Raw genomic sequence first — 13318 nt, 5'->3', positions numbered from 1 at the left:
CACAAAGTCATACTTACCTACTGCAGAGCCATGTGCACAGTGTACTTGCAGTGTCTTAAAAAAGGCGGTTGCCGAACACAGATTTACAGTCTCTTTGTGGTGGTGACGTCAAATCGTATGACCTTGGTGTTGCTCATTTATAGCCTAATGTTAACACTATCTCACTGAACAAAACATGTGAGTACCATAAACGTTTGTTTGCAACAGAGCCTATTTTTTTTCAATAATCCAAAGTTCAATTGAAAAATCCTGTAGGCTTTTTGATAAGGGAACCAGGGCGACACTAACTTCTCTGTTGGCCTACAAAAAAACGTCATCCCTGGAACACTGTACCCTTGGGGCAACTGTACTTCTCCGTCCTCTCTTGTTGGACTGAGGGCATACTGGTCGCCACAATGACTCACTATCACCTCTTGAGGTCTAAGTGGTATTACAGGATAGGACGGGCTGGGCTAGCTGGTTAGCATGCTCAATTCGGTAGATGTCTATGTACCTGATAGATAAATGTCTTTGACATGAAGTCAAAACTGCGACCTTTTCACATTCTGTTGATAATGTTAGTTCATATTTTGAATGCTTTACACTAAAATTATGGTCATATTTTACACATTGCAGCTTTGAACAGCACTTTGGGATAAAAAAAATATTACGCACAAAGAGCACATTCCACTCATGTTCTCTGTAAAGCCATCATGAAATCTCAGATTGATGCAAGACATCTGATAGTTTAACTACTACAATGGTTTCTTATTAAGAAGGATTTGAAATAGTTGAATTGATCCAGCATGCTAACAGATAATCACAGCTGTTGTCGTCTTTTAATTCCAAGATGATATAAAGACAAAGCATCATTGTATTACACACAGCGAGCACTGCAGAAGCCTGTGTGTTTGTGATTAACCTGACCATATGGAAAACAGCTTTACTCTCTGTTTGTGTTCAACGAAACGCATCAAAAACAAGACGAGGAACGTTCTGTATGTACATCTTCAGTCTCTTGGGTCCTACTGTGTGTGTGTTTCTGGAGGTCTTGTTCCCCTCTTGTAGTCCCCCCACTCATCCCTCTTGCATCTCCCCATTTAGTGGAAATATGTTTTTTGTTATTGTATGTTCCCATCTGTCCCTCTTGTTTGTGGTTTGTGTCTCTATCCTTTTCTCCCTCTACTTATTCCTGTTTTTATGTCTCTGTCTCTTCCCCTCCTCTCTCTGGCACACAGATCATCTGTGATCATTAGAAGACAGCTTTTAAATTACTTTGAATGCTCCTCAGAGACTTTGCCCAATTTCCAAGTAAACAGAATCCATAAAACATCTTTTATCGTATTAAGAGCAGCAAACGAACAAATCTCTCTCTCTGTATGGTGCCATAAATCCTTGGATCAAAGAGATTCTCCATGAGACAAGAGAGAGAGTGTGTGATTGTGTGTGAAAGAGAAAAGAAGAAGAAACTTTAAATTACCTCCTCTTAAATTCAAATATTTGTTCATTCTTTAGTTCTTTTTCTTCAGTTTCAGATCATCTCTGGCGCTCAGTCGTCACCTCTGGCTCACTGCCAGCTGAAACATGATTGGCTAATTTTGTAGGGGTCAGAGGTCACAGATGACTCATGTCCCCCCAGGGTGAAGAACTATGCTGTTCTTGACTGAAACATGCACACACACGGAGACATGGCCATCCTAAAATAGTAGCTATGGTTTTAATGTTTCCTACATGTATTGTATAAATGAAACCAGCAGATGTATTCTCGCTGATCTGCAGCTTTTATTTATTCTTTACAAAGTCTTTTCAGTCGCCATCAAGGTCTCCAAACACTTTAAGATAAACAAATCTAAGCTAATACTTGTATACATTCAGTAGAATCATTCTTCTGTTCTAGACTTTATATTTCCGGTCTGGTTTTAAAAGAGAGCTTCTACAAAATGGGAGGGATATTGCACAACACTAAATATGTAATCAAGATTAATATGTTTCCTTCTGTCCTGAAGAGATTCCAGACATTATCAGTGCTGTACATCTTCCATCACTGCTCAGCTTGGAGTAACTTTATTATGATAATTTTAAAAACACTCTGCTGTCTTTTACGAGATCAATAACCCAACCTCTTAAACCATATGAAAGTCCATGGGTGGACTTTAGATGCTTTGTTTTGGTGGTTTACTCATATAACCTGTAGTTAAAAAGATACACTCCTTGCAATTCTATTGATGCGGATCATTTCAAGATACAACTACCACAGCTGGTTCAATAAACACCTCTGTCAGACGTACAACAAACGTGTAACTCACCTATTATGCCATATGATAATCCACAGATTGATTATATTCCCCAAAGGTCCACATGATCTAAATCCAGTGAAGTATTTTGTCCAAACACCTTATTAAATCCATAGATACCCACAAACTACCATACCATTTTCACATGTTCACATTTCTCCTCTTACTGTAAGCAATAACTCCTGTTTGCATGTAAATATGACCACTCTTTGGATATCGAAATAGTGGCTGAACTCTGACCTTTTGATTGACACCTCTCTTGAGCCAGTCAGAGCTTCCATGTCCTTCCCACAGCCTACAATAGCCAATGAGGGCCCGTGTTGACAGGAAGGGCAAGGGTCACTTCTAAGGTTACAGAGCCATTCCATTGTCATTGACGGGACCCATAAGCCATCAGGCTTGGCCAAAAAACAGAAAACACTTATTATAGCTTTACTTGTAATACTGTGCTTCTACAGCCTCTTATTCTATTTTAGTTATTTCAATATTTCACCCTGGTTAATCACTTTTTGCTGCTGCTTTCACCACATTTTTCTGCTGGTATCACACTTTCATCTAATTTTTAATCTAGTTCTTCATTTACGGTCCTTCACAGTGTTGCTTGTAATTAACATCTCGTAGCCCGATTGGAAAAGTTAACTGAGAGAGGTGATTACCATCTTCGTAATACCAGTTATTGGGGACCACTAATGTCAGGCCCCATGAAGTCAGGTAACCCAAGGATTGTCAGTTAAGCTTGCTTCATGGTTCAGGCCTCCGGACTGGAAGAAAGAAAATCTGCCTGATACATATTTGGCAGAGCTGACTCGTATATAAACACATTTTGTAAGACAAAGCGTTGGCTATAAACACTAAAGTCAAGGGTGTGGACAATCATCTTTTTCTTCTTCTTTATCCAGTTTAATGTTTCATCACCGCCTTTTAGTGTTTATCTGCCTTCTTGAGCTGTTCAAGTGTTATGGGAATGCCTCAATGCCAAGTATGATGCTGGAAGGTCCGTGGGAGGGAGAGGGGGGAGCTAAGTGAAGTTTTGAACCAGTACGTCACAACTCCTGACATACACGCACAATCAGCGGGTCAAAGGTCGAGGACGAAGGGGAAATAATGATATAGCAGCATAAATATAATCACACCTGACAGAGTAAAAGTGATATTTAGCAGTAATTTAAACTCCAAGCTGTCTGGTGTGATACACTTTGACTTTGTGTGTCATCACCCACAGCTGAGGGTTTTTGTTTTCAGGTCATCCAATTGATTATTGTTTTAGGTGAGTCAATTAGTACAGAACTCAATTCTGTTAACAGCCTTCAACAGTCTGTCTGTCAAAATGTTTCGATTTAGTTTGGTGAAGAAAGAGGAGGAGAGAAAGGAGGTAAAACAGAAAATATTAAGGGGGCCATGGCGCCCCCAGTGGGTGGCAGAGGGGCACAAAATATTGAAAAATAATTCAAGGCTGACATCACTGTCCATAAGATGGTGTGGTTCGCTAATATTCTAAGCCAGGTAGGGGTTTCCAGGGGGCATTACCCATTTCCTTTTGGCACCCATGTTAACCATATCGGTTGTTCACACAGGATGTGCCATGGCCTTTGCAAGAATAGTTTCAGCATCTGGTCTATTTTCATTGCGAGACGCAAGCGAGAAACTGCATGGGGCTAGCATAAAGTGGGCATTCTGGTGCGATTGGCGGTGCGATTGTTGACAGCTGACTGTGTGACAATTGACATATCATTGCACTGCCGCGTCCAGTGTTAACATGATGTTAGGAATTCATTGGTCCCACCCGTGTCATGCTAGCTTGTCGTTAACGGGTTGAATAACACGCCAAAGTTAGGCTAAATTTTAGCAAGGGAAACATGGCATGGTCATTTTTACAGAGGTATCTTGACCTCTCATCTCAAGATATCTGAATGAAAATAAGTTTAATTAGTACCCATGAGTCTCCTCTTTTGAGACATGCCCACTTTATGCTGGTCCCATGCGGTTTCTAGCATGCGGTATAAAACTGTTATTTTCATCTACTTGAAAAGTGGTGTATTTGAATATTTCTGCATACTGGGGCAAACATTCTTGGTGTTTCATAAATTGGGTTTGACTGGAAAGCTGAGACTCTTATGGCTTCAATGAGCCCAATTTTATTCATGTGTGATGATGTTAGCCCCCATAGTTGTCATTTCATTGCAGTGAGACCATTTGTTTGAGATGGACACTGTGTAAAATGACCTATAGTGACCTCTAGGATAATCACAGCCTCATGAAATTTTACAACCACAAACTAGAGACCTTGAGCATGTCGAGGATGGATGGCTTTCATAGGTATATTGACAATAAGAGGGCTTCTCAGCAGTTTCCAGAACAGAAGCGTTTGCCATCCACTCACAGTTCTTATAGATGCAGTTCTTATAGAAATCCACAAATGTCAAAAGTTTTTGATACCAAATCACGGCATGTATTTTATATTAATGTGGTAGTTTGGAGGGATTTTTGACCATTTTTGTTAACTGTCAAGTGATGAGAAATGCTTAGATTTAGCACCACATCTGTGTGACAAATACTTTCAACCCAAAAATTGCTGCAACAACCTATGAGACATAATTGAGCATGAGGGTTTTAAGCCCCTATACACTCTAAAAGTTATAAAAGTTTTAACTGTTGGCCAACCAAAAAATGTTTATTGCATATTTATGACTAGAAAAACCATTTGACCTAACCTACTTGCTCCCCTTAAGTTCCCCTGTTCCTCCTAAAAAAGACAAAAATGGGTGTATGTTTGGGAGGGGGAGTGGAAGAGGTTAATGCAGACGTAATGAATTACAACTGACCCAATTATACAAATAAAATAACACTGAAAACTTCTTAGTTATTTGAATTAATTAAAGGGGTTAATGACCATAGGCAAAGGCATCCAAAATGTATATTTACAACTGTAGCTGCATGTAAACGACATGTAAATACAGTTAAAGTTAAAGAAATGACACAGGAGGACAGACAGCACTCAGTTCTTCCACAGGAAATAATGTAAAAAAAAAAAAAAAAAAGTAGGTTAAAGGAGAGCAGAGAAGGAATGTGTGAGATGAGCTGTCCTCCTCTGCAGTTGTCATTTCTCTGGCTTCACCTTTCAGCAGGCCATTTTTCACATCTCTCCTTTTTTCCCTCCATTGTCTCAGATTTCTTTATCTCTGCCTCTCTTTCTCCATCCTTTTTTCCCTTCTGGCTCTGTTTGCATCCACCTCTCAGTTTTAACTCACTCTGCAGACCCCCTTCTCTCCTCTCTCCTCGCCTGTCATCCACCTTTATCCACCTTGTCCCCCCTATCCCCCTGCTGTGTGTTGTGTTATGTCGTGATATCCAGGGTTCCTGTGTGTTTAGGCCCGAGCCAGAGCAAAGATTAAAAGACTCTAAAGTAACTTAATCTCATAAATCTATTGACATAAACTCTTCACACAGAGTGTACATCTCTATTTTCCTAAGGAGATACAAACATCTGGGCTCTTCTCTCACACATGCCTGGCTTCTCTGAAGTCCTCAGAAGATACAAACATCTGTAGTTTCCAACACACACACACACACACAACCCTGCACAAACACTTGGATGTTCACGTACACATTCATCCTCTACAAAAGATGAAAAACATCTGCCGGCACACACAAACACAGCGACTGTCCACATCTGTGTGCACTGGCAAGTTGATGAACATAATCCTTATCTGATTATATTCATCAATAAACAGCTGAGTGTGGAGTTATGTGAGCGATTTGTCCATGATAACTTCGGATCATCGTCCAGATGTGGATTACACTTAAAATCCAGGCTGTTTATAAGGAACAACTTTCATCAGAGCAGAAGCCTCCAGACACACAGAGATTCATTTTGAACTGAAGAGTAGCCTTATCAGGAGTGTTAGGAAATCACTGTCCCCCAACACTGACTCTGCCCTCAGAGGTTCACAGGAAACCAGCCAGAAATAAGGTTCTTACTTTTGTGTTGTTTTTGGTCTGATGGAAGCTGTGACGTTGTCAGGGCTCAGATCCTGGTGGCGTCACTTCATCTTCACGAAACACACTGAAATAGTAAAGATAATTGGTTGTTTTTTGTCGTTGAAAAAACTTGTACAATTACAACAAAAAGAAAACCGTGTAAATTTCCCCAGCAAACATTGAGACGTTGAATGACCGTTGTTTGAACATCCAGTGAAGACAACCCATTATGGTTCAAAACTGGTTCCAAAATGAGAGTTGCACGGACTTCCACGTCATCTGGCCATCAGCAGGATGTCGTTCCTGAGTGTCTTCGCTACGACCAAATACGACATTTATAATACCAAACAATAAACTGAGGTCAACCCCCTCAAACGCAGATCTCCTGGATGAAAGTCCTGTGCTTTAACTGTTCATCTACCACAACTTGCTATTCATATGGACTTTGTCGCTCTTTATACTGCGTCACCTGACTTTCTGGCAAAGGTCCTGAAGGCTGTTTCTGCCAAGGATGATCAAAGACAGTTTGGATAAAAACTTTTGGCTCTTACAAACACCACAGGCTTAAAACGATGAGAAAGGAATATCATCTCAACGTCACCATCTGGCCATCTGCCTCAGAACTGCACTTCAGTTTTTGGCATCCAATTTTTGGCCAGGGACACAGTGTCACTGTGCGACCAATGTATGCTGGGTCAAAGCACTCGTGACGGGTGAAATGCATCCCTAACCAGATGCCAAGCAGATAGCATCTGAGTACTTCTGTGTAGAAGACTCCTTTGGGTTTGGTATCCCGTGGATCCAGCAGTACACAGATCTCGCAGGAACAGACTGTTTTATATTTGTTGTAGGTAGGAGAGAGCGGTCAAAAACATCATGGGGGTCCAGGAGATAAATTAACAAAAAGATAGAGATGTCAACAAATGAAGTGGAAAAGAAGATAAAAGCAGGATATTAAAATACAAAAGAAAAACAAGGCAAGTCTGGAAGCAAAAAAAGTCAAGGTCCCGAGCCGTGCCAGAAAGCTTGCGACTTCGCTCTTCTCCTCTCAAACGGACCTTCTTTGTCTTCCATTAGATATCAAAAACTCAAATACTCAGAGGTCAAAAAAATCACTGGAGACACGTAGAATCAGATGCAACTGAGTTTAATGTGCTCGCAGGCAACAAACACATCATAAGTCAATGAGTCAAGCTCCGGAGCAAGACTGAAATTTCTTTGTTTGCGCACTTGTTTTTATTGTAAAGATTTTCTGCTGAGTCATCTCTTTCTTAATCCTTCCCACTTGGCTCTGATCGTAACGATATCCCACCTCTGCTGAGTCACTTTTTCTCCTTTCATCCTACCACCATAATGGTGTCATATTTCTGCTGAGTAATGTTTTTCCTAGACAATCTAAGACCGCCTCCTCTTACTAGGGTCATTCTCAGGACAAGCTGTAATTCCCCTAATTTTCCACCAGTGTTTCTGAGCCCATCCTCATGCTATTTTTAGAAATGATGCCTAGGTACTTCTCCACCACAATGCTTAAATGCTCAGTGAGTGTGTGTGTCATAGGAATACATGAAATAATAAACCAGTGTGTAATTTGTCAATGCACAGAGTACATTGCTTCAACACGTATCTTTTAAAAGTCAACTAAAAGGTACAGTATATGTCTTCAGTAAATCAGTACATTACACTACACAAGTCAGAGGTTTGGAGGAATATCTCAGGAATATTAGAGTTAATATTAATTATAACACTGAGTCCCAGAGACACCAGAATAACTGTAATTATAAATTTAATTTTAATGTTATTTTGCAACTCAATACCAACAGGTATACATATCTTTATTAATAGCACAGTAAAATGATGTGTTTTCCCTGAAGGTCAGGAGAAGACGCAGTCTGTTCATAATCTATTGTGCGGGCATGTGTGGTCAGAATGTTTGCGGGTGGGTAATAGGTGGGAATAAATAACACACTCTGCAGGAGTGGGCAGTAATGGTCAGAAATCTAGTGGCAGCAGGCAGGAGTGTGATTAGGGAAACAGTCCTGGGCAGATATTTGTTGCAAAATTGGCCACTTTGAATGCAAATGAACCACACTGCAAAAAACAGTTCAGTTCACAAAGATAGGTGCTAATAGACACACGGTCACAGTAAAATTATGTACATCTTCAGAGAGTTGGTGGAAATTGAAGCGCATTTGTAAGTGGTATCAGGCCAAGACTTTCCAGTGGTCATGGCCAGTGCTTGAAGTGGGCTGGTACTCACCGTTCATGTTTCCCCCTTATTCATGCATAGAGCCCCAATTGTTGGTTAGGGGTAGGGCTAAGGGTTTTGGTGAGGTTTAGGTAGGGGGAACACATATCAACATGTGTTTTCAAGGTGGGATTGTGCCACCAAAACTGGGTATTTTAAGCCAATTTACTAACCATAATCAAGTGTTTTTTGTGCCTAAACCTAATCACACGTTCACCACAGTGTTATTCAAATGTAGAAACGTAAAATTTCAACGTATTTGATGCATAATAACGTACAAATTTAACCGTATCCACCATTTGTAGGAGCTTACAATACCAACATTTATTCTGCTAATTGGATTGACACAGAATGGATCAATACAACAAATGACTGTAAGGACGATCACGATAGCAAAGTTATAAATCGACTGTAAAGTAGATGTGAGTCTGTTTACATCCTCTGCTGTCTTTTTCCCAACAGAGAGTCTGATCTAAATCCAATATGGATGCCGTGTGTCTCTCCACACACTTTTCTATCTGTCTCAGTCTGAAGAAACATTCATTCATGATCTATCTCTCTCTGTCTGAGTCTTTCTACTGCTTTTTTATTTTCACAGCTGAGAGGAGACAAAGAGGGAATCCCCGCTTTTCATCCCTCTTCATCCATCTCCCATTGGCCTCTGTGTGTTTCGGTCTCTGTGGAGAAAAAGACAGATAAAGAGACATCACTCCGTCTGTGCAGGTCTCTCCATTACTCTGTCTTCCTCTCCCCTAATATGTCTCTCTCATGTGAGCGACATGAGGAGGAGGAAATGGAGAGGAAGAGGAGGAGGAGAGACGTTCTGGGTTTGTAATCATACCAACTCTCCACGGTCTTCCCCTCGATTAGCCCTGCTGTCAACACCACTTAAACTGAGCCCTAAACATACCGAACACACACACATGCATACACTATTCTCCAGTCGTTACTGTATCATCCATCTTCCTTTCCCTGTATGTATGCAGCCAAGTCGCCAGAAGAAAATGTGCCACAGATGCTTTACATTTGTACTTTGCATACGTATCATATCAATGCTTCTAAAGTGACATCGTATTTGAGCTGACTTTGTCATCTGGAAGTGGGGGAGATGATGGATAGTGTGACACCTACGTTGCCAAGTTGGCAACCGGTTGTTTTTTAGCGAGTCATCTCTGTGTTTTAAGCGGCTTTTTAGCCACCAAACGTGTGTGTTTTTAGCGACCTGCTGCTGTGTTTCCACCTTGGACAGTGGCACAAAAAGGAGTTGCTCTTGAACGAGACATCGCTGCTTTTTCAACTGGGTATTTCAAGCCAAAACATGAACCATAACCAAGTGGTTTTTGTGCTTTAACCTAACCACACGTTAGCCACACATTGAAACATAAAGAAATGAAAGTTTTGACATATCTGCCACATAATGATATACACATGTAATAGATCCCTGCCTTGCAGAAAATGTACAATGTCAACATTTATTCTGGCCATTAAGTTGATGCATGCACACTATATGGTTAAGCGTTTTTTATTTACACATGTCTTCGTTGAGCAGAGTGTATACAGTGAATTACATTTTCTGCTTCAGTATATTGTAAGAAGTGTATTTTATGTAGTTAACAAGTTTAAGATGTTTAATACAGTTGTGTTAGTACAGTACAGGTGTGTGTGATGGCATCAGAATACATGTTAGGATTATCAGCTGTTTGTAGTTTGACCTCTTCATCTTAGTTCTGATCATATTTGATTTGTCGGTCTACTGATGCTTCCAGCAGGAGGCAAATTGGAATAAAAGCTGCAGCAGTATCATATAAAACCTAGATGAGCTGTTAGTTTGGAGGCTCAGAGAGAAGCTGGTCGGAAACAAAAAAAAGTGCTTTAAAGAGTTTAGAAAAGCCGTTGTTTTTGTGGTAAGTGTTGGAGTAACTGAAGTCTGGATTCAGATTTATGATCTAATACTTCACATGAATCGCTGGCTGTGGATATATGCTTCAAAACGCTTCTCTCTCTCGCGGTGCTTTGAGCCAGGTGTTAAGATAATTTTTTCCAATTTTTCCAACAAATGAATTTTTTAAAGAACATTTTGGGGGCTTTTGCCTTTATTGGACAAGGCAGGTTAAGTGTGAGAGGGTAAGAGAAGGAGATGACATGCAGCAAAGGGCTGTTGGCTGTAATGGAACCCATGGCTGGTGTGGCAAGGACATTGCTGTCGTTCATGGGACGCCCACTTTACCAACTGAGCTACTGGGTACTCCCAAATGAATATTTTCAATCAAAACCACTTATGTCAGCAACATGTTGGCATTGATGAAAAGTCACGGGATCAGCTAAATCATGGGCCCAGATGTTCAGAAGTAATTTCGGACATCAGATTGGGTCAAATCTTGAAAGTAGGTTGTCCAAAAGAAAAGGATTCCGAAATCGGATTAGATCACATCATCCAGTTTTGGTTTTGATCTGGATCAAACTCTGAATATGTGTTGTTTATCCTGATCCCAGCAGAAGCATAGATTTAGGATGGATTTTTAGAAAACTTTTCAATTGGTCAAACATACATATACATTTTGTTATATTTTAATGGCTGGGTGAGTGTTTCCATTTGAATAACGTGGAAAAGAATGCAGATGGAGTCGACCTTTAAAGAAGTATTTCATTGCTGGAAAGACGGTCCTTTTGTAAAACTCGTCTGTCTCCACAGCAGAAAGACACCGCAGAAAATACTTTTAATATTGGTGTTACATAACCAGAGAAAACAGAGTAAAAGGGGCCATGACATTTGCTTAATGCACTGTGCCACATCAGAAACAGTATGGCACCCACTTCCTGTCACAAATTATCGCATTACAGTTTAACAGTGCATTGAAATATGTTCCTAAAGACATTTGGGGCAAGAAATACACAATACAGTAACAGAATCTTGGTTTTTATTTGCATTATATTCGAGAGAAAGAGAAATCTGTTTCTATCGTCTTTGTGTTTATGGCTGGCGGCAAACAAAAATGCCTCAGAGCTGGCTAACTAAGAGTGCTGCTTAAAATTTCACTTGTAAGGATTGAAAATGGTTTCATTAGTCTGTTAATGGACACAGCCGGTGCTTCCCTCGTGATTTGATTTCAAACCTGTAGGTTAAAAATGAACGCTTCCCTATGGACACACAGTTTGATGGATTCAGCAGAAGATAAGGAATGATGCACTTTACAAATCTTTATGGTACCAGAGGGTCCTACAGCTGTTAATGCAGTTCAGGAAAGTTACTGCTTGAAAGTTACTTATAGGATCTAATTAGATTCTTAGTTACACTGAGACTAATCTTGTTCCTGCAAAAACATGTTGATTTTATTTAAGTCTTATATAAATCACTTTAAATAAGAACTTCTTTTACTTTTATTTGTCAGTACAACAAGACACAGCTGCACTTTGTGTGGTCACCTCCTTCTATTTACGGTTGCACTGAGACTTGTCCTGCCTGAAACAACAAGCTGAATCTGGCGTCTATGATTTGTGCTTCTGTTTGGTCTGTAGTAAGAGATAGTTGGACATGTTTTCTTGCTGTAATGCCCCCTGAGGCTCAGCTATTTCAACTACACAGGGACATAAAACGCATGTTTAGGACATTAAGTTCTGTATAAACGTGGCGTCTTTTTGTAACATGAGCGGGGAGATGTGTTTAAGTCTGCATACAAAAGTGTGTTTTGGGTTTGTGAAGGTCTAATGAAAGGAGAGATGTTTCATTTAGAAGTGTGGTAGGAAAGGCAGCTATTCTTCAACCTGCAATAACTGATTTTTGTCCACAATTTGTCCATAGAATTTCGACGACTTTAGAGTGAGACTGTGTTGGCAGCAACATGATCACTGAGTCCATCTTCCCTCTCTTTTAGCTCTGTTTTTGGTCTCCACCAACTCCTGGGGAAATATCTGTCCCTAAATGTTCCACTAAGTTCACCAAGTAGTCTCCAACTGTGTCTGACTTTCACAGACTGTCTAAGATAATGGATATAGCCCCCATGAAGTCACCCATTGGTTTCAGGACAAGAGAGGTAGAGCTAACCCTCATGCTAGTTGCTAGCTTGGTTTATGTATTTACAGCTATGGTTAACTGTGATAATGCTAATTCTAATTTTATTTCTGCCAGCACAGTGGCTTAAAACTATTAAACCAAATGTACCTTACCAAACTGATGATCCGACTTAGAGGGTTTTTTAATACAGACGCACGCTCAACAGGATGTCTTTAGATGTCCAAAACCCCCATACAGTTGTCATGAATTAGCTATACAGACCAAAACAGGGTTTTTTGTACTGGGCTGTAAACATGTTTATTTCTGCTGTAGTTGGGCATTTTAACATGGGGTCTGTGGGGTTTGACTCGCTTTTGGAACCAGCCTGAAGTGGCCATTAGAGGAATTGCAGTTTTTGGCAGTTGGCTTCATTTTTCAGTCCTGGAGGTTGCTGCTTTGTGGCTTTTTACATCTCTTTCTCTGAAAACAACACAATAAGAGAGGTGAGAGTGAAGCAAAACAGTCAAGTTGTGGGCCAGACTGATGAACAAAGAGCTGAAACTGACTATAAAGCTTTGTAAAGCCGAGGGAAGCTGCAGATTTAGGTGATAGTTCTCTGTAGGTTCATCACTAAGAACACCTTTTCGTGTTCACATTGTTTTTATTATTATAAAAACATTACTTATAGCTGGTTTAACTCTTAAAATATCTTTTTTTTTTGTTAAAGATATTTTTTAGGGCATTTTTTACCTTTAATTGATAGGATAGTGAAGTGTGAAGTGTGAAGGGGGGGAGAGAGAGAGGGAGACACATGCAGCAAAGGGCTGTAGG

At 40.2% G+C, this 13318-nt stretch overlaps 1 protein-coding gene across 6 annotated transcripts in view; it reads right to left on the bottom strand.

Moving 5' to 3' along the window:
- The window catches only part of ripor3 (RIPOR family member 3), an 83235-nt gene that overhangs the window by 49316 nt on the left and 20601 nt on the right, over positions 1-13318 (bottom strand). For 4 of the 6 annotated variants that reach the window (XM_078171531.1, XM_078171525.1, XM_078171523.1 and 1 more), the window contains one exon: positions 6252-6336. The exons of the other annotated variants lie outside the window; for them this stretch is intronic. The gene's annotated coding sequence lies outside the window, so the exon portion shown is untranslated. The remainder of the gene's footprint in view (positions 1-6251; positions 6337-13318) is intronic. 6 annotated transcript variants of the gene reach the window in all.

This window comes from Epinephelus lanceolatus, chromosome 1 (genome assembly GCF_041903045.1).
Source record: "Epinephelus lanceolatus isolate andai-2023 chromosome 1, ASM4190304v1, whole genome shotgun sequence".
Lineage (NCBI taxonomy): Eukaryota > Metazoa > Chordata > Actinopteri > Perciformes > Serranidae > Epinephelus > Epinephelus lanceolatus.
Note: the sequence above shows the minus strand (reverse complement) of the source record. Positions and strands in the feature narration are given on the sequence as shown.